This window comes from Dicentrarchus labrax, unplaced genomic scaffold, assembly GCF_905237075.1.
Source record: "Dicentrarchus labrax unplaced genomic scaffold, dlabrax2021, whole genome shotgun sequence".
Lineage (NCBI taxonomy): Eukaryota > Metazoa > Chordata > Actinopteri > Moronidae > Dicentrarchus > Dicentrarchus labrax.
Window position 1 is genome coordinate 16,578,650 of NW_026136723.1, and position 16,231 is coordinate 16,594,880.

Sequence of the window (16,231 nt, forward strand, 5' to 3'; positions counted from 1 at the left end):
AACCAGAGCTTTATCAGGTCAACATTAAACTGGTGGAGGCTCTATAAATAATATTAACCAGAATCAGCTGATGGGCACTTCAGTCATCTGATGCGGTTGCAGAGGGGACGTGACGGTTGTGCGAGTGCCAAAGTGTGGGAATCAAACAGAGTCTGTGCTGTCTGTGTGTGTGTGTGTGTGTGTGTGTGTGTGTGTGTGTGTGTGTGTGTGTGTGTGTGTGTGTGTGTGTGTGTGTGTGTGTGTGTGTGTGTGTGTGTGTGAGAAAGGAGGCCAATGCCAGCTCCGTCACATGAAAGTCGAGACAGGTCAGAAATGTTGCCAACAAGCTGCAGAAATACACACACACACACACACACGCAAATATATAATCTGACTGACTGAAATCTAATTTTCAGTTCTGGGTTTTAGAGGGCAGATGAGTATTTTAGGCCAGTGATGGCCTGATCTGATCCTGTTTCTCTTTACTGTTATATTTTTCCTTTGAGCCACCGTATTTAACAAGAACCAAAGCTTGTTTAAATCCACCTCTGTGACATATCCCCAATTCTCAAAGGCTCTTTACAACCCAGCGTGAGTGTAAGTATATCAAATGTCCCCATATATTGTTATATTGCGATTATAGTCACTCAAATTCTAATATATAGGTCATCAGTGTCCTTGTGGGGCAGTGCATGCAGGAAAAATTGAGGCCAGGACACAGAGTGGCATTTAAATGTACAGATGATCAGATTAACTGAGGCGTGTCTGGACTGAATTTAGGCAGCTGCTGCTGACATTTCAGAAGTGGAGAGCAGCATGTAATCACTTGTGAGAACAGTAAACCACACCAGTAAACGCACAATCCAGATTAATGGACTCAAAGATTATTTTTATGACATTTAATACATTATTAGACATTACATTGGAAAGCAGAAGCAGCTAAAAAAACAGGAGCTTAATGCACAAGCACAAGATGTCTTTCTTGCTGACTCGAGCGTCCACACACTGACAACAAAGTCATTTAACGCTGCAGCAAAGTGAAGTAGTGCTATGACATCATCATCAGCAACTCTGATACTGCTGCACGGACGCCATGTCAACCTGGATGATCCACTCAGTATCAATACTGCTTTGGAGGGATTATAAACAAACAATAGAGCAAATAAAACATATCACACAGCAGTATCAAACACAGGCTGTCAATCAAATGCACTGATGTCTGGATTTCAGTTCATATTTTAAAACATGTAGACCTGACTAACTGAAACCAGACAGTGACACCAGAACGCAGCATGCGGTTTTTTTTGGCTGCAGGGATTTCCAGGAGACGTGGATCCCACTTCTAGAAAAGCCTTTGCTGAGCTTGTACGAACCATCAAGGGCTGGAGGTGGAGCCCACCTAAACTTTTTGAAAGTCTCACAGACTCGCAGTCATATTTGTGAAGGTTAGTTCATCCAGCTGTCTGTCTGCCTCTACTTCAAGAGCAACTTAGAAGAGAACTCTTGTCTGTTCGCAGGTGTTGGGGAGTACTACTGCATATGTGGAAATAAAGTTATACCAAGCCTGTGTGCAAAGTGACTTAAGTCAGCGTCGGTTGTCTTAAGACTACAGGTTTGACAATGAAATACATCATAGGGTGTGCAGTTAGAAATAAGTGAGGTTAACAGACGTCTGTTGCCTGCTTCTCACTTCTGCTTGCGGCTAGTGGCTCAAAGGCGAGGGCAACCTGTGACCACAGTCAGCAGTGATCAGAAGTAAGACAGACTTGACATTTTTAACCACCTTGTTGTCGCCAAGAGAACAAGTTAAAACTATTAATCTGCGCCTTATATACGTGATATGAATAACATTATCAGCACAGTAAGAGCACAAACATTTTCCTCAATCAGACATCTTCCAGCCACACTAATTTTCTACATTGCCTATGTAGAAAATTAACTAGAAAACAAGAAAATGAGCCCTGAAATGCATCAAACGTCACCAATAGCTATTTCTAACTGTTAGAGACAGAAAGAATCTCCTCTTATCCCAACCCCCTCTCTCTCTCTTCTCCCATCTCTTCACAATGTGCCATGCATATTCCTCTGATACATGTCTGACTGACAGTATTAGTATCCCCCCTTGCATTTGTGCCAGCATGAGAACCAGTTTCTCACTTGCTCTACTTCTTTCATTTGTCTGTCATGTGCAACTCTGATTGAACGTGACCACCTATGCTGCAGCGCTGGAATGCAGTTACCATACAAACAGGATTTTACCGGTTATTTCAACTCCATTTGTTATTTTTAGCAGCGAAAGACAACATTCTTTTCACCGATAGCTGCTACTGTGATAATACGAGCTCAGAGTGTTGTACAACTGTGTGTGAATTAGCTGACCATGGGAAAACCAGCCAGCTATTGTAACAATTCGACTGGGAAGGTGCGAGGACTGAGAGGTGTGCTCCTGGGTTTCGAGACACAGCTAATGACTAACATACTGACAATACCCTGAAAATCTTTCTGAAATTGCTAGATTTTTTTGCATCATGGCTACGAGTGTGCGATTATTTTCCTCTAAACCCCGTAAGTAATAACTAAACCATGGGCCAAGATTTTTAGAAATAAAGACATGGCTGTTTATTTTTGAGACATTCAAATGGTTTAAAGGGGACAAAATGTATGAAAAATTGCACCGGAAAACAACAATTTTACGCTACAATTGTATGATACTTCTACAACAGTAGCCAAACAAATGTACTATGGCCTATATCCACGTCCTCATGTCTTTTGTTCCTAATGCTTTCTGGTCATATTGCTGGTGAGGGAGCGTGTGCTTCTATGGCACACTCTCCCTCACCAACAATGCATTAAACACTGTGGGTGTCATTTACAAACAGAAGTCACGGTGGATTTCTGTCCCACTCATTCTTCCCGCAGCCTTGACTAAACCATTACCATAATGTTAACAGCAGAATAAAAATTTACTGAACGGCTGAGAAAAAAGAAAATCACACGGCAGGAGAAAGGTTGAAGCAAGAAAGGAAAGTGACACAAGAAGACACTACCATATGTTCCTGAAACGGGTTCATCCTGGCAAAGAAAAACACCAGAGGGGACAATTGTTCCTCCTCTCCCTAAACTGTGCTTTCACAGTTAAATATTTCAACTAAGTATGGAGATTATCATGCTGTTTGGGGTAAAGACTCAGCAGGGAGCGGGGCTCTGATGAGATATGAAGTGCATTTTGAAGCTCTGCTACCATGGCCATTTGTGAAGCATTACACTGGAAATCAAACAGCTCTATACATTAAATTTGCACACACACATGGGCACAGTCTGAAGTGATAAAAAAAACAAAAACAGACACAAATGGCGACAGCAGAGACACAGAGTGGGAGAAAAACAATGACAGAAACAAGCATGATTCAGATGATCACTGATGGGGAGAACAAGCAAGCCCGTACATCCTGTGGATGATGCTGCAGATAAGCATTTATACAGACACTGATACACTGTCCACACACACACACACACACACACACACACACACACACACACACACACACACACACACACACACACACACACACACACACACACACACACACACACACACACACACACACACACACACACACACACGAGGAAGGAAGGGAAGATGAGATGGAGAGAGAGGAGAGGACAGGCAAAAAAGGTCAAGAGCCACTAAAAAACACACACAATGTTCCCCACGTGCTATAGCCTTGTGCTTTAACCTGCGGGTCCATAATATTGAATGTTATTTATTTCTTTGATATGTGTATGTAGGCGGCTGCCATTAAGCATAAGTGCTTACAGGGACATGCAGCTGAATCACTTAAAAGTGTGATTTATCATTTCAGACAATAATGATCACACAAAACTCTGCACCTACAGTATAATTAGGGCTCAGATGAATCGTGTGCAACATAATCAAGTCAAGCAAATTATACATCATATCTACATCTTATCTATCATTTCATATCTAAATGGAGATGGATCTACAAGGCCTAATACCATTTCACAATTGAATTTTAATTTAGGTTGACCTTTTCCTTTTACAACACGGATAAAAGAATCCATCTTTCACTCTGACATTTAGTGATCCCAGGCCATCCTGCAGTAACACATTTGGGGCTGCAGTTAATGATTATCATTATCAATTAGAAAGTTGATTATCTTTTTAAATTGCCAAATGCCCTTGCAATTTCCTAGAGCCCAAGGTGTTGTCTACAAATTTCAGAAGAGGTCGGACAGGAAAAAGCTCCTAATATTCACATTAGAGAATCTGCAACCTACAAATGTTCTGCATTAAATAACTTTAAGGGTAGTCCATGAATTTATGGTAAATGCCCACATTGTTCAAACTCCCTTACCTGGCCCACATATGTAGTTCAGTGCCCCTTTTAGACGATTAATCAATTACTTAGGTAGACTCATTTTCTCTCAATTGACTAATCAATTTAGCTCTGACCCTATCTATTAGATTTTACCGCAGCAAATGTGACATTTTTGGGTTAAGATGGTACTCAGATCATCACATCAGGCAGCTACAAGCTTTAAGGACATATATTATTGCAGGAGTTCAAAGATTGATCACCAGCAACGACTTGCCACAGGACGAAAGAGCGCTGTCATTCATCTGTCATCACACAGCTGTGTGTCATGGCCACCCTGAGGCAGCTGGGTAATGGGAACAGCCACTTTCCAGTGCCTCGGAAAACATGACTTTGTGATAGAAGAAACCAATCACAAAAGTGACAATTGTCTTTGCTCAGAAAGTTTAAATGTGTCTGGGACTAAATGTGATCACAGGCCTGAAATCCAGCGCTCTGTATACTGAGTGAGATGAAAAGTCAAAAACAAAATCTGCACAAACAGCGACGAGGAACAGCGAGAGGCAACAGAGATAACTAAACAAGCAGGAGACAGAGGATGTGGGAGGCTGGAAAGAAAAGTGCAGCAGTGATTGTTGCTGAGAGATCCATCACAATTTTGACAACACGTGTACAACTTTTTTTACGAGTAACTGAAGTAACCTGTCACGACTGCTGACCCTGGATGTGTCACACACCAAAATTGTGTCTGCGTGTTGTTCTCATGCTGGCAAACAAAGCCATAAAACCATCATGACACACAGACATGAACCAATAGTGTCTCCTCCAGCTGTTGGACGCTGCAGAGGAAGCGTACAAAATACCAAAACAGACAGATTATCAGCTTAAGACCCTAAAACGCTTATGGCAATCATAATGCTGCTCCCAGCTGCTCCGGCCAGAGGTGCGTGCGTATGTGTGTGTGTGTGTGTCTCAGTATGTCAAATATCATGTGTCGCACATAACGCCTGGTGTGGAGCATGTGCCATGTGGTGCATGTGTGTCCCCTCGTAGCCTGGCCACACAGTTGGAGGAGAGGATTAATGGGGACACACCTCCATCACACACACACACTCACACACACACACACACACACACACACACACACACACACACACCAAGAATGCTGATCTGCTCGGAGACAACAGGAGAGAGGGTGAGGACGGGTTCAAACCCCCCTTCCATAAATTCTCTGTATGGAGGAGAGTGGAGAAAGGGGGGGTGGACAGATGGGAAGGGACTGGAGTAGGACACAGAGGGTTATAGAGGAAGCGAGGAAGGCAAAAAATAATAATAAAAGATGGAAAAGGGTAAGAAGGCAACCATTCCTGTCAATGGATGCCTCGCACACACCCCCACACGCTTAAAGCTGGACACTCATTAGTCCATTAGCAGCACATAAATTGTTCCGGTTATCATTTTTCATACATCACTGCCTCTTACTCGTGCGGTCGGCAGAGAAAAAACACACACAAACACATTACAGTACACACCTACAGTATGTGTATGTGTGCTGTCTCCATATGCTGACATTCACATGATAAACATGTAACCGCCAGTGGCCTAGATGTAGGCTGCACTTTCCTCACTCTCATTCACATCAGTTCTCTAAGCCATTATGTTTTTTTTTTTCTTGATTGTGGTAAAGCAGCACTTCTTTAGCCATCGACCCACAAAGCTCTGCTGTCTCTCAGGACAGCTCAACCCTCTAGCTAATTATTCTGCAGACTAATGTTACTAATGCTAATGCTGTACACTACGCTCACTCATACACAGGAAGAAGGAAGACGACTGTCAACTGGGCCTATCTCACACCTAGGACAACAAGACAAGGGTTTACAGCCGTCCTAGCAGCTCTGTGAGGCTGTGGGATACTGAGCTTAAATGCTATGGTTGCCGTGGTAACGTGGTAACAATGACAATGCTTAACAAGCTGGTGTTTATCAGGTAATCTATAATGTTTACAATGTTTAGTTTTTGGTTTAAACCTTAGATTAACATCAGTGGTATAATGCTAACATTCGCTAGTTAGAATTAAACATATTGTACAGCTGAGGCTGATGGGAATGTTATTAGTTTTGGCAAAAGTTAAGAGGGGTCACTATGTTTGGTCTCCATCAACTCCTCACGGAAATATCTGGCTCTTTAGCAGCTAAAAGCTCCACTGTGTTCACCAGCCAGTCGCTAACTGTGTCTGTTTGAGGTTTGGTGCTGAGCAAGTAGCATACTTGGAGTTTTTAGAGCTGTATTGATGAACAAAGCTACAAGATCAGTGAACCATAACAGTAAAGTTGCAGGCTGGACAGCTAAACAATGAGCTGAACCTTGCTTTAAAGCTCTGAGGGTGATAATTCTCTGTAGGTTCGTCACTAAGAGTGACCCGTCTCACGCTGGCACACTGTCATTTTATATATCCTATACAAATACTGATCATAGACGCTTTTAAGTTCTTCATCTCTTCTTCGTCTGTTCCCATCTCAGTTCCCACTCCCCAGAGATATCACCTCCCACCTCCAGTGCTCATCCCTTCCAGCTGGTCGTCTCCACTGTCCCAGTCAACCCTCCACTCCCTGTCTCTGCCCCTCCCTCTACATAGCACTTAACCCCAGTGTAACAACCACAACCCACCTTCTTAACACCAGAAATTCCCAGCACCCATAAAGTACCTCCCACCCACTCTCAGGAAGCAGTGATTGTAGGATAGGACATGTCGGAACAGGCGAGCAAAGCCAGACCATCATCTCGAGACCAGATAACCTCTGACTCAGAGCAGACGGGACGGCCTCTTTTTCAGACTCTGGTGTCACTAACCTATAATCTACATGCAGGCTTGTCACTGTTAACTCATGCATGGAATCACTCTGCCCCAACAGACTTGCTCCAAGCACAAGAGGTGTGACAAGTTGAGAAATAACTAAATAAAAAAAAATAATACCAGTTTGTATGCACTGTGATAGACACATCAAAACAACGGTCTCCTATATCTATGAACAGAATGACCCAATTTCCCCACAGGGAACATTAAAGTTTCATCACAGAACCAGAACAAAATCAACCTCTTACCAGTTGTGGGTTATATCAAAGCAGCTTCCCAGACGCAGACTGAGGGTCGAGTTAAATTTGGAAGTCTGGATCATCAAAACACAGCAGGAGGTTTTACTTTAGTATTTAAAATCATCTTTATCATTTAACACTCCATCTAGAGCGGCGAGGAAAAAAAGACCTTCCAAGTGAAATCATTTCACTCCCCGTCCCAATGGAGCACTTCAACTTTCTGCAACCTACACTCCTTATGAAATAACTATCAGCTGTGAAAACTTTAAGGAGGCACTCCTCCTGTAAGAATGCAAGGCCTCCGGTTTTCCCCCAAAAAACCACACATATGCTCACAGATGGAAAGACATATGTATGTGCATGCAACATATACACACAGCCACCCACACACACTCACACAGAGGCAGGCAAGATTCCCAAGAAGTGCAAGTGGGTGTTCTTGAGGAAAAGGAAAAGGTCAAGTGCTCCGAGTGTGAGACGTCGATAGACTTTAAAGTCTTTATCATGGCTGCCAGCACAATGCACTTCCAGGTAATATTTCTCCTCCTGCTTTTGGTTTGGTATTTAGATAGCCTTCATTATCTGCCTCTATTGAATTAACTGTGAGAGACGGCCAGTGAGGTTATTCTAGGGCGGGAACAATAATCTGATTTATCAATTAGTTGATAGAAAGAAAACAGTTTTGGATGATAGATTAATGGTTCAACTATCTTTGAGTTCTGGACTTAGCTTAGCTCAGCATGCTAACATTCACACAAAGACTAGCATGTGAAAAAAAGTATAATGCTTACAGTATTCATCTGCTAATAAGCACTAAACACAAAGTACAGCTGAGGCTGATGTCATTAGTTTTGCAGGTGTTTAAACCAAAGTATTGGACAAATAATTGAAACTGTGACCTTTAGATTAATTAAAACGTTATTACAAATCATCCTTCTGGGAACCACAGACGTCTGTACCAAATTTCAAGGCAATAGATAGTTGATATCTCAATAACAATCTATAATAAAAATGTCAACCTCATAAAGAGTCATATGATCATCACAGTCATTAGGATGCAAATCATGAATATCTGTATAAAATTCCAAAACAATCCATCCAACATCCAACAGATATATCCCTGAATAAGTAAAAACTTTGACCTACTGGTGTCGCTAGAGAAAAGGTCACAGAAGTCACGAGGATTCATCCTCTGGTGAACATCTGTATGAAATTTCACAGCAATCAATCCAATCCTTGCCAATACAAGCCTTAGTCAAATGTCCCGGGGATATTAAGATCTATCATTATTGTTGTCAAGAGAAACCACAATATTTTGTTTTAAACTTGGTTACTTGGTAGTTGGTGGATCATGTGTCGCTTTATGTAAAATTCTATAAACCGTAGCTGAAGTGATTAGTCAATGAATTAAGTTATTTGACTTAAAACAATGACTTTTAATGCACAGATGCTAAACTTTCTCAGGTTCCAGCATCTAAAATGTGTTTAAAAAAGTTTTCCTGCTTTTTTTCATCTTATATGATAGTAAACACAATCTATCTGGGGTCTGGACTTCTAGTTAGACAAAACAAGACATTTACCTACATATCGAGGGTATTTTTCATTATTTTCTCTCATTTCATCAACAATTAATCGATAAAATAATTGGCAGATTTATTGATAATGAAAATAATGTTTGGTTGCAGGCAGCCCTGGGTTACTTGTTCAGGTGATGCTGACATTCCTTAAAAATCACATTCAGTTCACGTCAATATTGCACTGTGTTGCGTTTGAGTAGTTTTGGGGGAAAACCCAACAAAAAGACGGAGCGTCTGAATTTCCTCCAAACCACACAGTCATAATTTCCTTTAATGAGGCTTTGGAGAGAAAGAGGAGGAAATGAGAGTGAGTGTGTGTGTGTGTGTGTGTGTGTGTGCTTGTCCCTGCATGGGTGAGACAGAGAAAGTGAAAGATGGAGGAGAGAGAGAGAGCGAGAACAGAAAGAAAGAGGGAGAAGAAAGAAGGCAGACACTGAGGGAGCAGATGCAGGGAATGAAAAGCCGGCTGGGGTAAAGTGAAGAGAGAAGGTGAGGGAGGGAGCTTGTGTGTGTGAGACTCTGGGAACAGACGCTGGTCTTGCATCCCCGCAGCCTCGTCTCGGCTTGGCACAAACACGCTACCCCCTCGTCTCCAGCCCCCTTCAAACAGCTTAACCATGGCCCAAACAGGTTGGCAGGGAAGCAAAGCACTTCCACTTAACCATATCAAAGTCAGCCTGGCGCTGCACTGAAAGAGCATTTAGCCCTGAAAAATGCCTTTTTTTTTCTCCCTTAGAAGCAGCATGAGCAGCCGGAGGGGGAAGCATCGCTGCAAGCTGCATGGTTATTTGAGCAGAAGATTTTCCCTGTTGTTTTATTTTTATTTCCAAGTGTATTGAAACTGGCAGAGAATTGAGGACTTAAAGGATAGCTTGACAAATTGTTGCTTTTGATCAACTTGGGAGGACATGCAGCTGAAAAGATAATGTTGGGCTCAGTTGGCAGGCTTCTAAAAAAAGAGATTTTTTTTAAAATATCAAGGAATTGACACATGACTCTGAGTAGGTTGGGTGTTTTTAAAGCCCATAAAGCTGGAAAAGAAAAGTGATTTGCAGCCCATCTGGCAGGTAGAAAGCTGCTAACAACTGGAGATATCGCCCCTAACAGAACAAGCAACAGACAGCGTTTCACTTCTGCAATGTTTATCTGCTCTGGTTCAGCTTGAAGATCCACTGTGGGCGGTATCAGTGCGCAACAGATGACAAAAGACTGATGCCCTTTGACCTCCATCCTCAACAAACCTGGAGGGGCATTTTTTTTGTAAATCACTGACCTAATTCTCTCACGTTTCACATGCGCATCACGAGTGTGTGTCCTTTTGCACCCAGTATCATCAGGGAAGCACACACCCACACAGTGACAGAGGCTCTTCATAATAACACCCCCCACACCCCAAATTTAAACTATGTCGTGTCTCCAAACACAAAGCGACTTCAAAGACAGACACATCATCTGTCACTGAAAAAACACACATTTAGTGGGTTGAAAATACTCCAGATCTGTGGAGTTCAATGTCTTCACTTATAAAGATAAACATGAAGCACCGAAACAATAATTTAACCTACATTTTCAGAGAAGCATTCGAAAAACAAGAGCTCATTTCATGTATCTTACAATTTAATATTACCATATGATCCTGTACTCTACCCTGAGATCTACGTCAAGAAAACTCGGCTTTACATTAAAAACATCGGTGGTTATCTGTGGGTTTATCCAACAATGAGTTGCATCCTCGGTGAGATCAGTTCAGGCATCGCTGTGATCCACTAACCCACTGCCCCGGAGAACATCCCCCCCCCAACAGACGAGAGAAAGGAGTTTTCCCTCTCAGTGAGCGCACCTCTCAAACTCATGTTACTGACCGTGTTTTAGCCTCACAGAAGTTGCACGATGCTTCAAACTCACCTCAGCAAAACTTCACAAGAGTGGCTCCTCAGCGGCGTCTGTGCCCGTCTACCTGCGCCTCTCCATCCATACGTAAATGGGACGGGTGGGGGGGGAAAGTGCGTCTTTTTTCGGTTTTACGCGTTTTGGTGCTGATCACGACGTGAGTTAAAAGAAGTAATCTCTCAGTCCCACGATAAAAAGAAGCAGCCGCTCGGATGAGCGATGGATGTTCGACGTTTGTTCCCCGGTGAGGCTCGATGCAGCGGCCGTCCAGAGCAAACACTGAGCACCCTCACTCACATTCCAGTTTGTGTTTGCGGCGCTCCTCCTGAACAACGCAGAGCCAATGAGAAGCGGAGGATGTCACGGGGAGGGCGGGGTCACTGTGTTTTGTGCCCCAACTCTCCCGTGTGTGTGTGTGTGTGTGTGTGTGTGTGTGTGTGTGTGTGTGTGTGCGTGTGTGTGTGTGTGTGTGTGTGTGCGTGTGTGTGCTTGTGTGTGGTGGGGTTGCACGTGCGTGTGGGTGTAGGTGCGCGCGCTCTGGAAGCATGAATCAAGCTTGGCATATGTCCTGTCTCTCTCTTTGTCTGTCTGTCTCTCTCTTTGTCTGTCTGTCTGTTTGTCTGTGTCCTGAAATCAAATGAGCTTTATTGCTACTAGGGTTGGAATACTGACAAGGATAAATGACACATTACAATTACAATGAGCACAGGCTGCTGTTTCACAAGGAAATAGAGAAGAAAATGAAGTAACACAATATTTTACAGTACCTATGGACTGTGGGGAAATAAATAAAAAGGGCACCAGCTGCATACAGTGGGGCACCAGTGAGCCTGCATTGAATATTCACACACTGAGGGCACTTTAATCTATCTAATTTTACCCACAACAGGGGCACCCAAGAGGGCACTTTTTTTTTTCAACCCACGTGCACCTGAGTCCACCAGTGATGTGTTTTTTCTCTCTCTCCTGCATTCATTAATCTCTTAGTACAATCTTATAGATAAGATAAGATAAGATGTACCTTTATTGATCCTCCATAGGAGAAATTAAAATTAGACACAGCAGCATAGGGGAAAAGTGCAAAAGTACAAAAGTGGAAGTACAATAAGATATCACAAAATAATAATATTACAAAATATAAGACTATAAATTAAAAGTATATACACTATATGCAATATGCAAATAAAAATGGTGTGCAAATATTTGAGCAGCTTTGACTAAAACTGTACATGTGCAACTTAAATATAAATAGTTGTGCAAAAAAGAGAGACACATCAAATCTTGGAGCATTATTATTATTATATATATATATTTATTCCATTTGAATATTTTGATGGTCTCTGGGCATACAATCAAGTTTACAGTCTGCTGTGTGCAGTGCTTCTGGAGGTGGTAGGTGAGGGAGGGTCAATAAGGACTCAATAGCAGTTTCTTTCCATTTTTCTTTAATGAATTTAATGAATTTGGAGTATTATTTTCCTTTTCTATCTTATATCTTTTTGTTTAATCTTACATTCGTATGTCCATTAGTAGTATTAAGATATGGTTGTGCCAGTCACTGAGTGGTGTGTTACTATTATACAATGTAAACTGTAGTTCAGGCAACACAAACCCTCAACTGCCCACATTTTGAGCTAAAAATATTAAGCACGTGACCTCTGTATTCAGTCCTGCACACACGTACTGTAGTCTGTGTTGTCTTGCCACAGGCATTCACTGCTGCTTCTCTGCACACCAGTCTGGCCTGTAGGCTGAATCCACATCTGAGCACCAGATTTAACCAGCTGTCACCTTATGAACTGTCTCTAACATTTCTCTTTGCCCTTGTACACTGGACAGCAGCGGGGGCCATTTTTAGGAGAGAGAGCTGATACCTTTTCAGCCTTGTGGGTTTAAATTTAAACCTTTCATGTTCAATTGAACGTTAAACCCAACTTTTGCAGAGGTACAGCACGACCCGTCTCATTCGGTAGCGTTTTACCATCAAAGAAGTTTTATTTGTCCTCGTAAATGTATTGGCAGGTTGTGAAAATGATGGCGTGATTATGTGTGATTACGCAGCTTAACAACAGGGGCTTTGTCAAAATTGCCTTTCCAATCCGTTCGCCTCCAGTGGGCTTACAGCGATTGCTTTCTCCTGGACAGCAAGCAACAAGCAAATTGAATTACATGGAAGGGAACCATGATGAAGACAAACGTCGCCATCTTTAGGAGCCACAAACAGCGTGAAACACAAAGGTGCTGCTATACGAGAGATGAGAGAAAATACATTTCTGTGCAATGGGTTGGTATTATGTAGAGCGACTTGTCTTGAGGTGCTCCTGCCAGCATAATTGCCCTCCATAAGTGGATATGCTGTTCCACTGAGTCCATACAAATCCAATTCAGCTCGCCCCTCCAAGAAGCAAAGGGAGCAGAAAATGGCTTGTCCCTTTTGATCCATCAGTTTAGTATTAGTAGAGGAAGGGATTTTTTAATGACTGGTTGATATGATTAATCTTAAAGGGAAGGTTCAGGGATATTTCCCCCTCAGGTCCTTCTTCTTAGAGTACATATTTAGCAGGAAATTTTACTTTTTTGGGCTTCAGAAATCCTCTTTATTGACAAAGTGCCAAAAGGAGGATACTGATTGAGAGAAAGAATGAATTTTCATGCACACTCAAGAAGAAACAACAAGACAGCTGCTGTTGGTTGGGGATCGATGAGATACAGTAGGCTGTCATAAATGCTAAATTGGCAGTGATGGGCTTGATGCTGGGAGTTCAGTCATGGTGTTGGTGATATAAGTGATGTAAGGAAGAAAGAAGAGTCAATTAAGAAGGCTGTGCACAGACAGAAAGATGATGATGGAGAGAAATAAGTGCACTCTCAGAGCAAGGAGAAGAGGTACAAAAGATCCAGAGAAAGAAAAAATAATGAAAGACAGGGTAAATGAAAGTTTAAGCCCAATTTAGCTGCAAATAAATATTACTTTTGTGAAACACACATTCACTTTCTTGCTTTCTTTCAGCCTGGCAGCCTCACAGGGATGCAGATCAAGTAGTTTTTTTCGCATAAACCCCTGTACAATATGTTTTATATACACTTCAATTATATTAAACAAATGAGATATATTGTGTTAATTAGTGAGCTTTAGAGGTGCTGGTAAGTGGATTGGACAGAGCTGGGCTAGCTGTTTCCCTGTTTCCCGTCTTTATGCTATGCTAAGCTAACTGGCTGCTGGCTGTAGCCTTATATGTAACAGAAAGACATGAAAGTGGTATCGAAAAAAAGCAATTGAGCATATTTCCTAAGTTGTCAAAATACCTTATTTTTGGCTGTCTTGTCCTTTCCCAGTCTCTTTAAGTTCAAAGTTCAAACTCAGCAGCTTTCCCAGCTGCCACATAAAGTCAATCACACACATCCATACCAGTCCTTTTCTGTCCCAGTGTCGCTCTCTAACTGTGGCTCTAATTGTTTTATTTAAATGTTCTTTACAGAGTCATACTTCAATTAAACATCACTTTGTAAAACATGTAAAAAACACTCTTTGTCTCATCCTGCATCCTATTTTTACTAATAAATGCTGGGTATAACACATTCAGGGAACTCTGTAGGGTTTCCATAAGCCCCTCAGTGCTAACACACACTCACACTCACACACACCCTCTCTCTTCCTCCCGGACTCTCAGCTGCTGAACAGCTCAGCCTGTAATTATGGCTGTCATCAACAGCCCCTGACTAGCAGCTATATTTACTGTAGAACCAGTGCGCATACACTTACAAAAGGAAGACCATACACACTTAAAACTGCAACAACACACACACACACATACAAACATAACCAACTATTTTGGCCGTTGCCAATCAAAATCACAGCAACAGGTAATTTAGCACTGGTTTATTCTGCATCATCGGCTCTAATCCTCTCAAGAATTTTCTCAGCAAGCATACATTTTCACTCTGGCTCACATACAGTCACAGAGTCATGGACAAAGTAACACTGTGTACTTTTATGGTCTCAAGATGATGGCTTGAATGTTGACGTCTCCATTGTCCATATTTGCTGTTTTTCCTGTTTTCAGTCCAAAGAAATAACAAGTAAAATCGTGATGAAATGAAAGGAACAATAGCTTTATCACCTTGTTGAGTTAATATTTATACTGTAATATACTATGTAACAACAATACGTGTTGGAAATTCTATATTGTTATTGTTACAAAAAGTACTTATGTAAAGTGTGACCAAGAACACATGAGTGGCTGTATAAAAATCCCCTGTCTCATTATATAAAACCTGCAACTTCTGCAACACTAAAATGTGTTTTTGCAATTTCCGACAGGATTGCTTCACCAAATACTTTTACTAAGTGACATTTGTCGTTGCTTTCCTTCCTCCATCTCTGATGGGGTCCTTGATTTATGCAGCACTGAAAACCTTTTCAAGCTGAAATGTATCAAAATGTTTTCATTTTGTGACTTTTGCAGAATGTTTATGACCCTCAATAAAACCCACTGAGATCTGTTTACTGCTCACTGTTCAACCAACGATATAAAGCATAACTGAAGATCACTGGATATATTATAAATATATATATATATACCAATGTATGTGTGCCCATTCATAAACCCATTCATACACATATGGTATGAATTAAACCAACCCCACTGACCTCCCAGCGGGGCAGTTCCTTTCCTTCTGTACGAGCCACAACTGCTGCTGGTCGCCACCATCGATCTCCTGTGCGGCATTGAAACACCTCCTGTTACTTGCTCTACCTTCAGTATTTCTCTTAGCCTTACTGTGTTGAGCATTTATGTCTTATTTTTTTCATCTTTCTTTCTAAACACTTTCTTCGTCTCTGCCTGACAAAGTCTGACCACGAAACCAGGATGAGTCAGAGAGGCCACATGACTGGAGGGCAGGAAGGTCAAGGCTAAGGGATGTACAGGCACAGCTGACGGTGTGTGTGTGTGTGTGTGTGTGTGTGTGTGTGTGTGTGTGTCTCAGAGTGAGAGTGTGTGTCACTAAAATGTCAGAGGGAAAATGCTGCCTCTTCTCCGGTTACTAGCCTTGTTTAAGTTGGGTCATTGTTAGACTTCCCAAGCTGTAAATTAACTTGGACCCAAATGGAATTTTGACTTTGTGAACTCAGCTTTAGTTTCTGTTTAGGGGCATAAAGAAACACACTGTATACTGTATGTGTATATGCAGCTCTGAATACAAAGATGTGTTTACTGTATTGCCTCCTAAATAATACATTGAAAGCTTCCATAAGACTGTACAAAGTTGCATATTATGTGTGTCTCTGCAGAGGTGAAGCAATTACAGGCTGTATGCTGCACTGTGGCACGGCTCCATGCTGTGGATCCTTTG

General features: G+C 41.9%; 1 protein-coding gene and 1 long non-coding RNA gene across 5 annotated transcripts in view; both read right to left on the reverse strand.

Annotated features, from left to right (window-relative positions):
- Positions 1-16,231, reverse strand: part of ripor2 (RHO family interacting cell polarization regulator 2) — a 65,912-nt gene that overhangs the window by 33,787 nt on the left and 15,894 nt on the right. The window contains exon 1 of one of the 4 annotated variants that reach the window (XM_051391390.1): positions 10,892-11,178. The exons of the other annotated variants lie outside the window; for them this stretch is intronic. The gene's annotated coding sequence lies outside the window, so the exon portion shown is untranslated. Of the gene's footprint in view, positions 1-10,891; positions 11,179-16,231 lie in introns of those variants that run through there. 4 annotated transcript variants of the gene reach the window in all.
- Positions 14,742-15,750, reverse strand: LOC127358392 (uncharacterized). Its single transcript, XR_007882422.1, has 2 exons — positions 15,528-15,750; positions 14,742-14,930 (listed from the first exon to the last, which is right to left on the reverse strand). It is a non-coding gene; the product is annotated as an uncharacterized LOC127358392 (long non-coding RNA).